This window comes from Echinops telfairi, unplaced genomic scaffold (assembly GCF_000313985.2).
Source record: "Echinops telfairi isolate 266 unplaced genomic scaffold, ASM31398v2 ScPeMD7_44;HRSCAF=162, whole genome shotgun sequence".
Taxonomy (NCBI): Eukaryota; Metazoa; Chordata; class Mammalia; order Afrosoricida; family Tenrecidae; genus Echinops; species Echinops telfairi.
This window is the reverse complement of record NW_022103942.1, coordinates 14742838-14758505: the sequence shown is the minus strand read 5'-3', so window position 1 is coordinate 14758505 and position 15668 is coordinate 14742838. Positions and strand designations below refer to the sequence as shown.

The 15668-nt window shown below is 39.8% G+C and overlaps 1 protein-coding gene across 1 annotated transcript in view; it reads left to right on the top strand.

The window, feature by feature from the left end:
• The first annotated feature begins 5110 nt into the window (after positions 1 to 5110).
• Positions 5111 to 15668, top strand: part of LOC101642175 (protocadherin-11 X-linked) — a 126340-nt gene continuing 115782 nt past the window's right edge. Inside the window, exon 1 of the mRNA XM_045290594.1 lies at positions 5111 to 5225. The gene's annotated coding sequence lies outside the window, so the exon portion shown is untranslated. The remainder of the gene's footprint in view (positions 5226 to 15668) is intronic.

Below are 15668 nucleotides of genomic sequence, written 5' to 3'. Positions count from 1 at the left end.
TTCAAAACTTTCACTAATAGCACCCTCTAGTGTTTCCAGTGGAGTTACACATTTTGGCATCAGCTAGACAGAGCATGTCTGCCGTTAAACTACTGAAAGCATAGAGCTCTATCACTACCAGGCTTTTCCCACTGTCTATATCTTTAGGTTCTGCAGAAATTATTTTCTTTCTTTGTGTATCTGCAGCAGTGGGAGTCTTCTTTTCACTTGTGACTTCAATACCTCAAGACTAGAAATGTCTACCAAGTAAAAGTTCAAGTGCCTGTACAAGTGATGATAGTAAAAATACTTTGCAAAAAAAATTACTTTGCATTGAGAAAGCACTAGCACCTACCTGGTTATTTTTGTGCCTCGAGATATTGTCTTCTTCCTCATCACCACTCATGTAAGTGTTTCCTTGTTGTGTTTCAGAGAGAGAGAAGTAGAAAGATTTCATGTGAGATAAAGAAAAATTCATTCTTAACTCAAGTCTTTTCGTTAAGGAATCTCTCTCCTTTGGGTTCCAGTTGATGTTTTCAAATATTTAGCGCCGTTATTTGCAACTCTGTGTAGTCACAACTTTTTAGCTTAAAGGTACATAATCTTAATTTAGTTATAATAAGATGGATTTTATAGACGAAGGAACTAAAGGTTTCATTATACATTGCAATAAATGTATAATGTGAGGCACATACCAAATTCAAAAATTTCTATCAATTACATTAAAAACATAAAAAAACAAGCAGGTAAAATTGATTTAATAATATATTCATGTATCTAGCCAACATATTATCATTTCAAAATATAATTGATATAAAATATTAACAAATATTTCACAAACTATTTGTGTGTGCATGTGTGTGTGAGTGTGTATTTATGACTGTGTGCTATGTCTTCAAAATCAGATGTTCAATTTATACTTAGAACGCATATCACTTTGATCCAACCAGAATTCAAGTCTTGTAACTGTGGCTGGTGGCTATCAAATGGGACAGTGTAGATTTAGAGATTATTTTGCCCTCAGTCAGACAGCTAGAAAGTGGCATGGACAGGACTCCAAACTTAGTCTGAACTAATGCGCTTCTTTTAAACACTGTAAAAAGTACCTCCTACTAATTTGAATTGATTCTTTTAGTTTAACATGAAACATGAAAAATGACATGGTCTAACAGATCTGGGGCTACTCCTCACCTACTTTCCCAGGAGCAATGCAGATGATTTCTTGATTGCCAAGGTGATGTTTATCATATGGAACTAGTTGATATGGACAACTAAAAGATCAATGGGATTTGATGCGAAGTAATTGTCACAGTAAAAAAAACAACTCGTTCTCATTCATCTGCATGACCTACACATTTTCTCTCTGCAGGAAGGCACATCACAATCAGAAGGCAGGTTAATTGATAAGAGGTGATGAAATACAGCATAATTAAAATAACACAATAACTGATTGGCACCATCAATTTCATATCAAAGACAGTTTTGTCAGCGAGATGAAAATGTTGGTGGTTAGGCACTGTCAATGTTCATCTCTTTGATTCTCCTTTCACTTGCTGATCAACCCTTTTTCAGATTGAGACTTTATTTCTGAGATTGAATCAATTCTTAGAGGCCTAGGAAATATCCTTACTCACTGAAGATTTTTAAGTCCCTCCTCGATTCCATTATTAATACATTATAAAGCTGTATAACCCTTAACATTTAGGGAGTAGACATATTTTCATGCCTATGGAGTACGTATTATTCTAACCTTACTCATATAACCTTCACAGGACTCGGATTTAAAGTTTGAAATCGGAACAATAAAAGGGAAAAGGAAAACAAAAAGGAAAAGAAAAGAAATGCAGTAAATATCACAATTTCTTCATAACATCTCCTTCCCTAAAGTAAATACCTACCATGCCCTTTTTACTTTGAGGAGATTTTTTGCTAATCATAAAAATGTGATGCAATACATATTCTGAAAATATGTAATTTCACAATCTGAAAACTATATGCCAAGAATCAACATGGTAGATTAGAAATGAAAAATATTTTAATGCCCAAAGCTATAATGTATAGCTATATAATCTTGACTATTTTACCTAGTCTTTCTGAGTCTCCTTTTCCGAATTGTTAAGAGGAAAATGAAAATAGGGCCAACAATACACACCTCATATAACGGTTGTGAGTGTTAACAGAACAATGTATCTACAATGCAGATGCTGCATACAAGGCATTAGTGAAAGGGGGGTCCTCTTCTCTAAAGGTAAGAAGTTCTGGATCCTTTTAGAGTTCGAGCTCTGAAAGCTTTTGCCTGGTGTCCTGGTTTTCAGTTATTTCATTGCTCACTAGTGCCATCATCAGACATAACACAGAAGAGAAACTGAAAACATCTTTATTTTCAGGCTTGCATTTCTGTCCATTTTAATAATAAATGGCATTTTCAGATTATTTTCTTGGTTACTTAGTTCAATGAATAGAGTCTACAAGCAGTTGTAATGTTTCTGCTGTACAGAGGTCAAATTCTTTTGGGTTATACCCTAAAACTAAAAGCTGTGTTCTACATTAAGAAGAATCCTGATTTACTATAAACTAAACATAGAGCTGAAAAGAGGCATTATGAGCCCCTGAAGAGAAATCTTGAATCTGTTTTTCTTTATCCCCATGGGCTAGTGCAAATTACCTTTTCTCTGTGAGATTTTGTTAAGGTATTGTGATTTATATTAATCTTATGAGTCTCATGATAATTACTTTAAATACCAAACCACAGTCACCGAGTAGTTCTCTCCCTCTCCTTCAGGTTTAGATGAAAATCAAAAGAAATCAATTAATAGGTGTCAGATTAGAACGTTTGAAATGATCATTACTGCTTTGAGAGTGCCTCCACAGCAAGGCTTTACCATGATGTCCTGGATCAATCAGTGATTTTATTTTCATTGAGTTCCTGTCATCTGCTATGACAGAGTCTCATCCAGTAATGCAAATCCCAAGAGTCAGAGCTGTAAGTATTTGACAGCTTCTAATTTCATGTCCCAGACATTTCTTAGTTTCCATGAATAGGTCGATGTGAAGCATGTGCTGGCTCTTGTGAAAAATGGAAGTGGAGTTACAGGGGGAATGATGCACAATAGTGAAGTCTGTCCACAAACCTGAGCAAGCACATACTTCTTTAATTTCATACAGCCTGCACTGAACTGCAGTGCTGATGGTTCCCCCAGTAGTGTGTGTGTGTGTGTGTGTGTGTGTGTTTGTATGTGTGTGTAAAACAATGCAACCTGGAAAACAGTACTGATTATTTTATCCAAGGTTTTAACCCTAAAAATATTTTAAAAAAATTATGCATACGGTTGTTTTGAAGATAGAGGGCATATACGTAAAGAAGTCATAAAGATTTTTCCCTTCAATTAAAAACAAACTTTCCATGAAGAAGCCAATAGATAAAATAAACTTATACTAATTGACAAAAAAAATCTTTCCTTCTTGATGTTCTAGTCCTATGCACATGCCATATCCCCTTTCATTTAAGAGACAATATATAAAAATAGATAATTTGCTCTTGGCACCCAAAAGCACAGACTACTTTTATTTCAGTAAGGAGAGCTTTCTTTTAAATACAAGACAGATGAGAGCATTGGGGAATATATATATATATACATAATGGAAGGTGATTGCCCCCACTAAGATCACATACCTTTCTGACAAATAATTTAGAGAATTCACCTGGCTAGTTTTAAGGACTCTGGATAAATTTTAAGACCTTGTAGGGAGAATAAGAGTAAACCCGCTAGGGTTGTTTTATATTGCTACTCTGTTTTTAATCTCACGCCTGGGACCTGGGAATTAGCTCCTGCTTCTTGATACTGGAGATCTATCTGAGGCATAAATCAGCCACATCGCTCCAGACCACTTTAGTGGTTTTTGGAGACCGGGCACCCTTATGCCCGCCTGGTGTCGCCAACTAGGCTGTCCTGAGCACCCTGGAAAGCTAGAGCTTTGCGGATCCGAGCCGGATTCCTTCTTTTCTTGCATCTTCCCACTCGCTGCCCACTCCCTTCTGCAGCGACCCAGTTTGAAGCCACCAAAGCTACAAGAACTAGTAGGAGCTTACTTGCTCCTACTCCTTCTACTCATTACTAGGGTAGCATCTTCCTTCTACTCATTACTAGGGTAGTATCCCCCCTCCTTCCCACAGATGTTTCAACCCGAGGGGCCACCCAAGTACCATACCCACTCACAGTGGAGAGTGATATATATAGATACAGACACAGCCTCTGGGCTCTCACTGAAGGCTTTGCCAGGCTGCGGCCCCTACTTCCACCAGTGTGTCTTAAGTATCCTTTGTATAAGAGAATGCTGGATGCCTGCTCTGTCTGTAGTCAGGGCGGCCAGCGCGACGGCAAAAAAAGCACACAGAAGAAGAAAAATAAAACTTCTGGACGATAACGTGTATGAGTTAAACTTAAAAGGGAAGCTTAGGAGAGAAGCGAGCAGGGGACCTGCGGGACCGATGCGTGCCCTCATTTTTGCTCGAGAGGAGACGGTGGGGGGTGGGGTGGGGTGGGGGTGGAAAGCAGGCTGCTGGAAAGCTGCCGGTTTCCCCAGCAGCGGGTCCCACAAGCAAGTGTGCCGCCAGTACGCCTTCAGCCACCTTCTTGGGGCTGCGAGCACTTACTTCCTAAGCTTATCTTCAACTCAGCAGCCCTTCCCCCCCCATCCCACCCCCGGCCCCATCAGCGGGGAGGAGTCAGCCCCTGCCTGAGAGGTGGGGGATGTAGGGTGCTGGGAGTGGGGACCAGAAGGGGGTACCCAGCAGTTGAAGCTGAGCCATACCCTCTCTGCAGGCGGCCCAAGCTTAAGTTCACTATTCTTCCACAACCTAGCCCTCCACTCGCTCACCCCCCTACATTCCCCCTTCTCCCCCTCTGTCTAGTCCCTCCTCCTCGCCATTGAAAAGGGCTGGCTCGGCACTAGCGCCTCGCAGTCGGCGAACTGTCTGGGCGAGAGAGAGGCAGCGCGCGCCGGAGTAGCACTCTGTTCGCGGAAGAAAGCCCGCCCGCCGAGTGGCAGCTGCGACCGCAGGCAGCCCAGGCACCCCGGCGGCCTCCACAGCCTCCGAAGCCACCTCCACCACTCCAGCTGCTCCGCGGACTGCGAGCTGTGGCGGAAGAGCCCGCTACAGCAATCGCAGTCTCCGTGGAGCTAGCGGAAACCGTTTCTCTCCTTCACTTACTAACTCATTCTATTCCCGAGGCTTCGTTCACTGGGTAAGTATCCAGCACCGGTGGCCTGAGAGAGTGCGGGGTGGGCAGCGGGCGTCCAGCATGCAGCTTGTGCCAGTGGAGTAGTTTCAGAGCCCCTCCTGGTGTCCGAACCCGTCCCCATCATGTTCTCTTACCTGGAAGGGAAAGAAAGCGAACCCCGGAGGTGCGCGCAGATAGAATATCTTTTTGGGTCGGCCACTACTCAAGCTTGGTGACTTTGAGAAAACTCACTTTTGTCAGCAAAGTGTTCGCGCATGAATTTCCTCGATATTGGCCAGGCAAAAAGGTATCGCACTTTCATGGATTGAGAGCTACAGAAATTCCGATTGGGGCAGGCGCTGAGAAAAGATCACCTTCCAGACTCGCAGGCTAACCTGGTGGAGAGACCAGTCCTGAATGAAGGGTCCTGCCTTGGGCCATGTGTCCGTTTTTGACCTCGCGCGCCCGGCGGTGCTCTTGTTTTGGGGGGGGGGGGGTCATGGTTTGGAGCTCTGCCCTGCTTATGTTTCTTTTCTGGGGTGCGACCCTTGAGGAAGAACAGCGGAGATCCCATATCTTCGGAGTGCCCATGAGCTTCGGAGTGCCCATAGCCCTGGCCTTTCCTCTAGGTGCTCCCCTGCCACCACCCCCCTTCCCGCCCTACTTCTAAGGATGTGCTCAGCCAGCACCTGCTGGGTGTGGGGATAGAATATGTGGAATATTCTGCCTGTCATTAAAAAACAGAAGGAAAAAAAGAACTGACAAACTTAAGCAAAAATCAGCACTTTTTCTAAAAATGTAGCTGAAATCAAAAGAGGCTTTAAGGAAATGACTTTCAATCCCTAAGCAAGCAGCAATCTCCTTATCCTATAAATAAATGACCTGTTCTAAGATAGAACCAACAAAAGCAGTTCATATCACCAGGTTTTTCTTTTTACAAAACCGCATAGCAATAAAACGGTTCCATTTCCTGAAAACGAATGCCGCTTAATAAGAGGGGTCGTCGAGAGAGGTGACTTTTTAAAAGCAAGTATTCATAAATGGTTTCTTGAGAAGAGCTGAGTGGTAGTTTGCTCTGGGTTGGAGATACTGCCTGCATTTGACTAGACCGCCCCTGCTCGCGAAGGAAAAAGAAACAGAAAAAGGAAAAAATGCCACTTTTTTTAAAGAAGAGAGCCCCTTTCCTTCCTTCCAGAACCATTCAGTTTGAGCTTCCCTGATTTGGCCGCCTTTGAGGTTTGGAGTGCAGGGCGCTAGAGAGTAAGAGGGAGAAAGGAAGGGTGAGAGAAGAGACAGAGTGGCAGAGAGAGAGAGAGAGAGAGAGAGAGCCAGCCAGCGAGAGCACGTGTGCACGCTTGCTTGCTTGCTTGCGGGCGGGGCCCTCCACGAACCAGGTGCCCTTCCAAAATGTTGGCTGGGGGCTGGGAATGAAAACTTGCGCCACTGCGGCACATACGGCACATACCCGTAGAGCAAAGACAGAAGAGGATGGAGGGCTAGGACCAAACAAACAAATCCAAGATGCTAGCCCAGGAGCTGTTTCCACTGGAAGTGTGTTGAATAAGTTTGAACATCAGGATAGAATTAGAGAGGGGCAGAAAATTTGGGAGGGGGCTTCAGGGACAGATCAAAGGAACCGCTACTGTACTCCTTGCACTGCAGTAGGGAAACAACCTGAAGAGCTTTGTATCAGAATTCTCAACACCAAGTATAAAGCCCGCCCACCACCCCACCCCCCAAAAAGAGAAGGTAGTGGTACTTTATGACTAAAGTGCACCCCCTTCTACCAAGGTGAAACAGGTTTGATTTCAGAGAGGAAATAAAAAGGTACTTATGTGCACCCAGGTAAAGAATGAATGGAATGCCACTCTTAATATTGTTTGCACTAACCTGCACAATGACAGTAGGAAGTCTGAGCTCCCAGGCTGCCCTTTCTTGTGTGTGTGTGTGTGTGTGTGTGTGTGTGTGTGTGTGTGTGTGTGTGTGTTGAGAAAGCCAGCTCAAGCAGCTCTGGTATCTATACACGTCTGCAGCTTTCTTGCCTTTGTGTGGTTCATCTGAGGGAGGGCGATGTGCAGGCGGTTCTCAGGCCTGGGCCAACAGATGGATACGCTAAGGTCTCCCTTTCCCTTTCTGCTAAATTAAGAATTGCCGCGCACAGCCCATCAGCCACCACCGCCACAGCACTGCGACTGCCAGGAGGGAGCGTCTCAACCAGCAAAGCCAGAGAACAACGTAGTTCTCCAGTCTTCTTCCCCCGGACAGCCCCTCCTTCTGGCAATGATGTCAGCCCCGGCCAGGCACGTCTAGCCAGAGGCCAAGTGGCCAGTCGGTTTGAGAGCACTAGCGCCCCAGCTGCGCGCGCTCCCCGCGCGCAGTCGCCCTCGCTTCCTTTCTGTCCCCTTCCCGCGCTCTCCCTCCGGCCCCTCCTTCCAGCACTCTGGCTCCCCTGAGGCGCACAGAGGCGCTGTTGTGGGGGTGGGGGACACTGCAGGCTTGGTCACCGCCAGTTTTGAACCCCTGGGATCAAACCCAGTTTTGCGGGTCTTTCCCCGCCCTCTCCTCCCCTCCCCACGGCTATCGATTTCCTCCTGTTTTCAGCTCACTAGTCAGATGAATTTACTTATCCACTTGCATTTTAGAGGGCAAGTACTTTTGGTAGAACAATAATAGTTACCATTGTTACATTTCTGCTGTATTCTCCTCCCTGGTTGATGAGGCATGGGGTGTGTAGACTGGCATCTTGAAAAGACCTCAGTTGTCTTTCGGCCTTCAAGAGAGCAAGTAACCTAGAAGGTAGGGAGGGTCGGTTTCCCAAAGAGCTGGTCGGTGGAGGACGGGGCAATCTAAAGAGGAGTAGAGTGTATATGTAAGGGGTGACAGGGAGTGGGGTGGGGGCGCTCCCCTTAACTGAAGAAGAGCCAGGAAATTGGAATTGGAGGGCTCTGGAAGCTACTGCCACAGGGGAGAGGCTACCAAGCTCTTTATAAGGCTGCCACAGACATGTCCCAAGGCCAAATTGGGAAGATTCAGGAATCGGATTTTACAAGACGGAATCCTGCTGTGGCGTCGCTTCTGAACTTGCTCTTCACATAATTTCTGCTTTTTAGAGTTCGAGGTTAATTCGTTTCCTCTGATTGAGGGCATTTCTTTCTTTAGTTCCGGGAGAAAAGGCGAAGGGTGCTTTTGGAGAAGGTTGCAGAGGGCTAGAAGGAAAGGAAGCTGGCAGGGTGTGTAGAGGCAACTGGAACCTCAGGACTGAGTTTCCTTCCAAAGGAAATGCAGAAGAAGAGGATCACAACAAGATGCTTAGTTTCGTTATTAAGGTTTGGAGATTTGGAGGAAGGGGGACTGAAAGTACCCTTCCGTTTGTAAATGGTGTTCTGCACACCCCACTCCACCCCCTCCCCTGCCATGATTTAAGGATTCCCTTACTACATGCTTGTCTGGCAGCAAACTTAGTTGCTGGTTTTGAAAAACAGGAATGGGAAGGAAAAGCAGATCCAGCATAAGACACATCCATTTTGTAGAGCTCAATCCTTTGCTAAGGGTTGAAAGGAGCTTTTTTTTTTTTTAAAGCATCCAAATGTGATTCTGAGGGAAACCCGAGTAGTGTTGGGTATTAACAGCTATCAGCAGCTGGGATCCCTGGCAAAAGGGACTGCAGGTTTCACACTATTTCTTGTCTTCATATTTAAAACTTTTTTTGGGGGTGGTGGCAAGATAGAAATTTCTGAGAGAGCTTCCAGACTGCTGGTGGCAGGATAAGATCTGGTAAAGGGATTTAGAAAGCAGAAAATTCTTCTCTTCTGTATGCAAGCAGTTCACAACCACCTTCACTGAGGATTAATCATATCCTTAAAGGACAGAGAGAAAGCACACCTATAAAGAGACTTTATATAAACCACTGGCTTTGAACGGCGTGTATTACATAGATATGCGTGTCCAGTTTCTGTTAAGGATAAAGGGAACTGTTCAGAGATTTAAAATGTGAGAATTAATTTTCTCCAATAATCTTGTTTCACATATTTTTAAAGAGGTGCCTTCATTTATTCACTAAGCAATCTATATACCTACTGTACTAGACAATGTGCTGCGTCCCCAAATTCTAAACATAAAAGGTCTTTCCATAAGCAGGAGAGAGTCAAAATTATTAACAGTGTGGTAACCTGAGCATAATAGAGGGAGGAATTCTTTTTTTCCCCAAGAGAGTAAGAAACAACTCATTAAGAAAGGCATCTCTCTGTCTTTGAGAATTAGGCATTTTTAGGCAATGGCTGGCTAGCTAAGAAGTGGGCTTGGAAGGACACAGAGAAAGCATAAGATTATGAAATATGTGTGTTGGCCACTTTTGATGGCTTTCCAAGCAGATATACTTAAAAGCAAACAAAAGACTCAGGATAACAAAATTGGACAGTCGCTGAAATACTTTTGTGGTTCTTTTTTTTTTTTAAAGTAAAAGCAATGGACTTGCATAGAAAGTGGAGGCAAGGAAATTAAGATTATCATAATATTCAGAAAAAGAGGACACGTGAATGAAGGGCTAAATCAAAGCAGTAGAACTAGTATAAAAAGGAAGTGTTATTTTGAGGAAGGAATTTTTTCTTTGGTACATGCTCAATCTACTTTTAACTCATCTCACCTTCCCAGTTAATCTTTAAAATTCGGAGTTGTGCGCCATTAGAATAGTTCATTTCTGTTCTTGGGGTTCACCATCCACCCTGTTTCACCACTATGGCTTAGATCACTTAACTCACCCTTATCCACTTCCTGGAAGGGCAGAGTAGAACTGCTCCCTAGGGTTCCCAAGGGTATAAACTTTTTTAATGCAGACGGGCCTCAGCTATGTCTCTTGGAAAGGCTGTGGTAGATTTTGACTGCAGACTTTAACCTTAGTAGCCCACCACATCACTAGGGCTTCTGTAAGTAGGAATTAACTCAATGGCAGGGTTGTGATGTGTTTTTTGGTTTGTTTTTGGTTTACATTTTTTTTTAACACTTCCATGCTCTCTCTCCCACCTGTTAGTGTTATTTAATCTTGTTCCCCACCCAACCCCATGTCTTATGGACTAGCAAGCACTCTGCTTTTCCCTCTTCACCCCCCCCCCCACTTTGTGTGTGTGTGTGTGTTGAGAGTGTTTTCTCCCAACTAATTACCTTAGACACCCCTCATCAGTGATCAAACCAGAAATAACAAAATAAAGGAACTTCTACTTCAAAGTTCATTGCAGATTTGTCCAGTTTTCTTGCTGTTTGTGTGTCTTTTGCTATTTTATTTCAAACAAGATTTATAGGGCAATTACTCATTTGTTACATTTTAAATTTATTATTGCAATGTTTGCTTTCTTTTGGTTATAACTAGCGATTCAAATACTGTACGTTGGGGCGTATTTCCAACTTTTCTGGATTTCTCACTGTACACTTCTGACACTATTCCTCTGCATCTCATCTCATGCTCTTTTCCCATGTCACACCTCTTATGATTTATGTATATATATGCATATATATATTTTTTGTCTGCACTCCCTTTTGCTTTGTGAGATTTTCGGTGACTGAAATTTGAATGTTTTGAGAGGGCATACATGATTTAAAGACCTTTACCAGTGTGTTCATAACAATGCACACATTTACCCTCTCAATTTTCAAAGGCAAAGGAAACTTCTATTTTTACTGCATTCCTCAGAAATTCCCTTTTTTTTGTGGAATAAGAACAATTTTTACATCACCCCAGTCTCTGCATTTAATAGGTTGGAATCTACAATGTTGGGAATCCATGTGGGAAGAAAGGGGATTTTATAAAAATTAAGCATTACATGTTTTTGACCTAGACCTATAAATTTTCACTGGAGTAAAACAAAATATATAAGTACATTTAATTAGATTGAAGTTATACTATAACATTTCAAACCACATGTCACTGTTGAAGCAGAGTTCTAATATCTGAAATTTTTATTGATCATTTCAGTGTTGTTAGGAGAATACTACCAAATTCTCAAGATTTCTTCCATATTTAACATTAACTGTAGAGCCCAGATTTACCACATAGTGAAAGCTATTTTAAGGTGATAAGTGTGTATTTTGAAATTCAACTCGATTATAGAAAGAATGAGTTCTGATTATCAAATAGTAAAAATATAAATTGGTAAAAGGAAGACTTTTTCAATTATGGTTTGTTAATTAGAATGAAGACTTTCCAGAAATCATAAAAGCATCTGTTAAATTTTGTACTTAAAATAAACCTTAATTCAAGGATTTTATCAGATGCTTTTGATTGTCTCTAAAGTGTTTAAGTATCACATAAGAGTGAGAGAGAGCAGTAGAATAAATTTTGAAACTAAGCGTGACAATGTCTATAGTTGTCATTTCCAAAACAAATTTGAGAGAACGATTTTTACAATTAATTTACTTATCCTGAAAGTGTAGGTCTGTGGAAAGAGAAGAAAGAAAACTTAAAGAAAAAATTGAGAAAGTGTTTGTATTTGTTCAATAAAAATGGCTTTAATCTGATGTATCTGTAGTGATATATATCTATAATGCACTAATTTTCCGATGAATTTTAAACAATCTGAAAACATTTTCATTTTTCATTTTAAGTGGTTGAACTGCATATACAGATGTGAAATATTTTTACAATTTCATTACCATCATAATAATATGAAACAAAATATTTATGGAGGTGTTTTGCCATGCTTTTGATGCATTTTTTTCTAGTTTAACACCTTCACTTTTAGTATTTTATATAATTTAAAGTTACTGTGTTTGGTATCATAAAATTTTTGAATGCAAAAAAATAGTTACATCTATTTTATGAATGTGGACAGTGACGGTCAGATGGTTAAATGAGTCCCCAAATTTTCCAATTAGTTAATGGAGTGAATAAATGACTGTTGATCTTCAGTCTCCAAAACAGGGCTCTACCCAACATCCAACTTACCTTTCCTATTTCTTTATATTCAAAATTCTGAATAAAATATCAAAACCAATGTTTTTTGGGTTGAAAAATTAAAGTCTAAAGATGAATGTATTCAAATAATTTTGTAAACTAATTTTTGTCTGCATTATATTATCTTCCTTGTGTCTTGATACACTACCCCTGTAAAAGTTTTATGATAAGATAGTAGGACTATTGTAGTTTTACAATGTATACATTCAGACACACTTATACACTCTATTTCATTTCCAAAAAATATTCTACCCATCCTAATGACGTTCTGTAAAGATTAAGTTTACTTAATGTGCTTATATTTAGTAATATAGCCTAATTGATGTTCCCTTCAGGGCATCTATATTTGTATATATGACTAATTTGGGAGATGTGTGACAGTGATATTTCAGTAAAGGTTTTCATCTAAAGCAACTGTTCTTTGGTGATCAGTTGAGTGTGTATTTGTATCATCCACCAAAAAGGCACTTAACTTGCAATATGCAAATTACTGCAGTGTTACATTTAGGATTATAAATTCCTTTTTCCTGTGGCTTTGAAGCTGGGGATGGGAGTATAGGATAAATTGAAATTGTTTAAACTCTGTGTTTTATTATATATTTCATTAAAATCTCATAACAACAAAAAATAATGTTACCTCCCTAGACTACAGTGTGCCCAAACAAAAAATACAGGAGTTGTAAATTATTTCAAGGTCCCTTCAGATGAGGGGTGGGGGACGGACTATGATGCTTATAATGAATAGTGGTAATACAAATCATTCTTTCTTTATCCCTTGATCCTACAGGTATTACCAGTTTAACTGTGCTCATTCATTAGCCGTCAGTAACTGAAAACTTCATTTGTCCAACATGATAATATTTTCTGTGGTAGTTGGCTGATTGTGAAGTTTGGCCCTTAAAGAAAGTAAACAGATTCCCTCTTTGGAGAAACATATATTCTGGTTGAGCAAAAATAATGAGCAGGAGCAACAACAACGGCGAAGCAAAATATAATCACTGAAAGTCAAAGGCAATAAATATTGCGTGCCTACTCTGTGTATACCCAGTATGGTGCAGGTTTCATAGGCTCCTGGAAGTGGAAGGGACCAGAAAGACAATTTAATCTCACCCTTTCATTTTACAGATAAGAAAATTAAGACTCAGAAATGTTAATTGAGTGCTATAGGAACTTGGTAAGGTAAAGAAAGATAGCATTAATAATTAACTTTATATCATTACCTCTTCGCTAGTTGCAAATGTATTTAGAATTCCAAAAGGCCATCATGTATGGCTTTTTAATTAATGTTGCTCAAATGCAATTAATAGTTCCATATCTCATCAGAATGTTAAATATGAGACTTGTTTATTTATATTTCAGCTTTACTAAACTGGGGCAATTTTCCACTCTGATGCACACATCAAAAATACTGTATTTTCAACATTTGAATGTTTTGATTTTAGATATTTAAAATCATGTGCGTTATATAAATTTTGTTATAAAATATATGAAGTCCTCATATGAAAGCCATGTGAATGAACTAAAGTACTAACGTGTTAAGCAATTAGGTATTGAAAAAGTATTGAAAGTCAACCTAAGTTTTCTAGAAATTTTCTAATACATGCCTTGAAGGATGGTTTTAGTTTCATAACTGCATATTTTCCTAAGGATTTTAACATAAATTTCCCTTGATGTTTAAATATAATTTCTAGAGGATATTGAGGGGATTTCTAGAATAAGATTTGTTTGTTTCATCTTCCTTTATTTTCTATGCCAATGTACGTGTGTGTGTGTGTGTGTGTGTGTGTGTGTTTGCTTTTGTGTGTCTTTGTTAGGAAGTATGAGTCAGGCAAAGTTGATAAGCCACAATACACCAAGGGAAAGCTCTTCGTTCAATACTAGATAACCTTAGACTGATTTATTTTCTTTTGTGGCTGGGAAGAAGGAGGGGAAAAAGAAGAAATCAAATGAAAAAGAAAGAGAATTATCAGAGTGTTAGGTAATAGGGCCTGGGTTTTTGTTTGGTGTGAAATATGCAACCTTTTAAAAATTACCTATTTCAATTCTATAAGTAGAAACTTGTAATTAAAAATATTTTTAGATAATTGTTTACTAGCTTAACTATGATCAATAAATTAAAAAAATATGTTAATAATTTTAAAGGAAAATTTTGTAAGACTCATAGGTAATAAACATACACAAAGGCCTGGGTGGGGGGCATGTAATAAATATACACAAAGGCAGGGGAGGGAGGGGAAACTTACATGGGAATTAGCTCAGGGGTTATCAGGCAGGATTACCATTGTCTGTTTCTTTACACCAGGGACAAATTTGCTCAGTTTAACACAGAGCTTTTAGCATTCACTCATCATCTGTAGTTTTTACATCTCTCCTTGCCTTGCAACTTTTCATAGTCCATTAACTCAGTTTTAACATTTATGGGATAAAGTAGTTGATAATGTGATTGAGCGCAAAGTAGGATTACGTATTTGGGAAAGAGAATTTGAATGCATCAAAGGCAAACATCTTCTGAATGCCTTAGCATTGTATGTAAGAGTAAACTAGTTTAGGAATATAAACTAATCTTAAAAAAAATGTATAGCTTGACAGCTATAACATAATCAAAGCACTTTAAACTGAAGTAGAACCAACATGCAATTTTTAATCAATCACTGTCACTGTTAGTGATAAACTGCAGTTTATGAGAAGATTCTATTTTATTACTGAGTTTCTCAAACTTAATGTGTATATACACCACCTGGGAATCATGTTAAAATGTAGATTATAACTCCGTGGATTTGTAGCGAGGCCTGAAATTTATAAGCTCCCCGATGATGCAAATGTTGCTCATCCTCAGAACACATTTTGAGAAGCAAGAGGCTAATTCATAGTCTTATGGTAAAGTAGAATGAAAAAGGTGAAGTAAACCATGGGTAAGAAATGTATTAAAAATATTTATCTAAGGTATTTTACAAAGGATGAATTCATTAAAAATGTATGGGCATAATTCTGAGCATTTGAGTATTAAAAGTGATTTTTAAGTATTGGTTATATTGGAGAGCTCTGGTTGTTTAGTGGTTTTGCTTTCAACTGAGATTCAAAAGGTCAGCAGTTCCAAACCCTAGCTTTTCTGCAGCAGAAAGATGGGACTTTCTAACCCTTAAAGTTACTGTCTCAGAAACTTACAGGAGCAGTGCTACCGTCTTATAGGGTTGCTATGAGTCGGCATCGATTCGATGGCAGTCAGTTTGGTTGGTTTTTTTTTTTTTTGGTAATTACATCAGATAAAACCAATCAAAAAACTGACAACTCAGTCATTTTGCAGTAAAATCTATTTGACAGGAATTATGTATATGCATTCATACTATTTTGAATGTGAATATTTGGCCACATCATAGCAATATTTAATGAACAGTGTAAAACTTTTCCAAAAGAGATCCAAAAGCGCAACCATTTTAGTAGGGTGTAGACATCTGAAGATATTAATTTGTCAAATATTAAAAATTAATATGTTAATCTTCCAGATTTCAGAAGCAAATGGATAA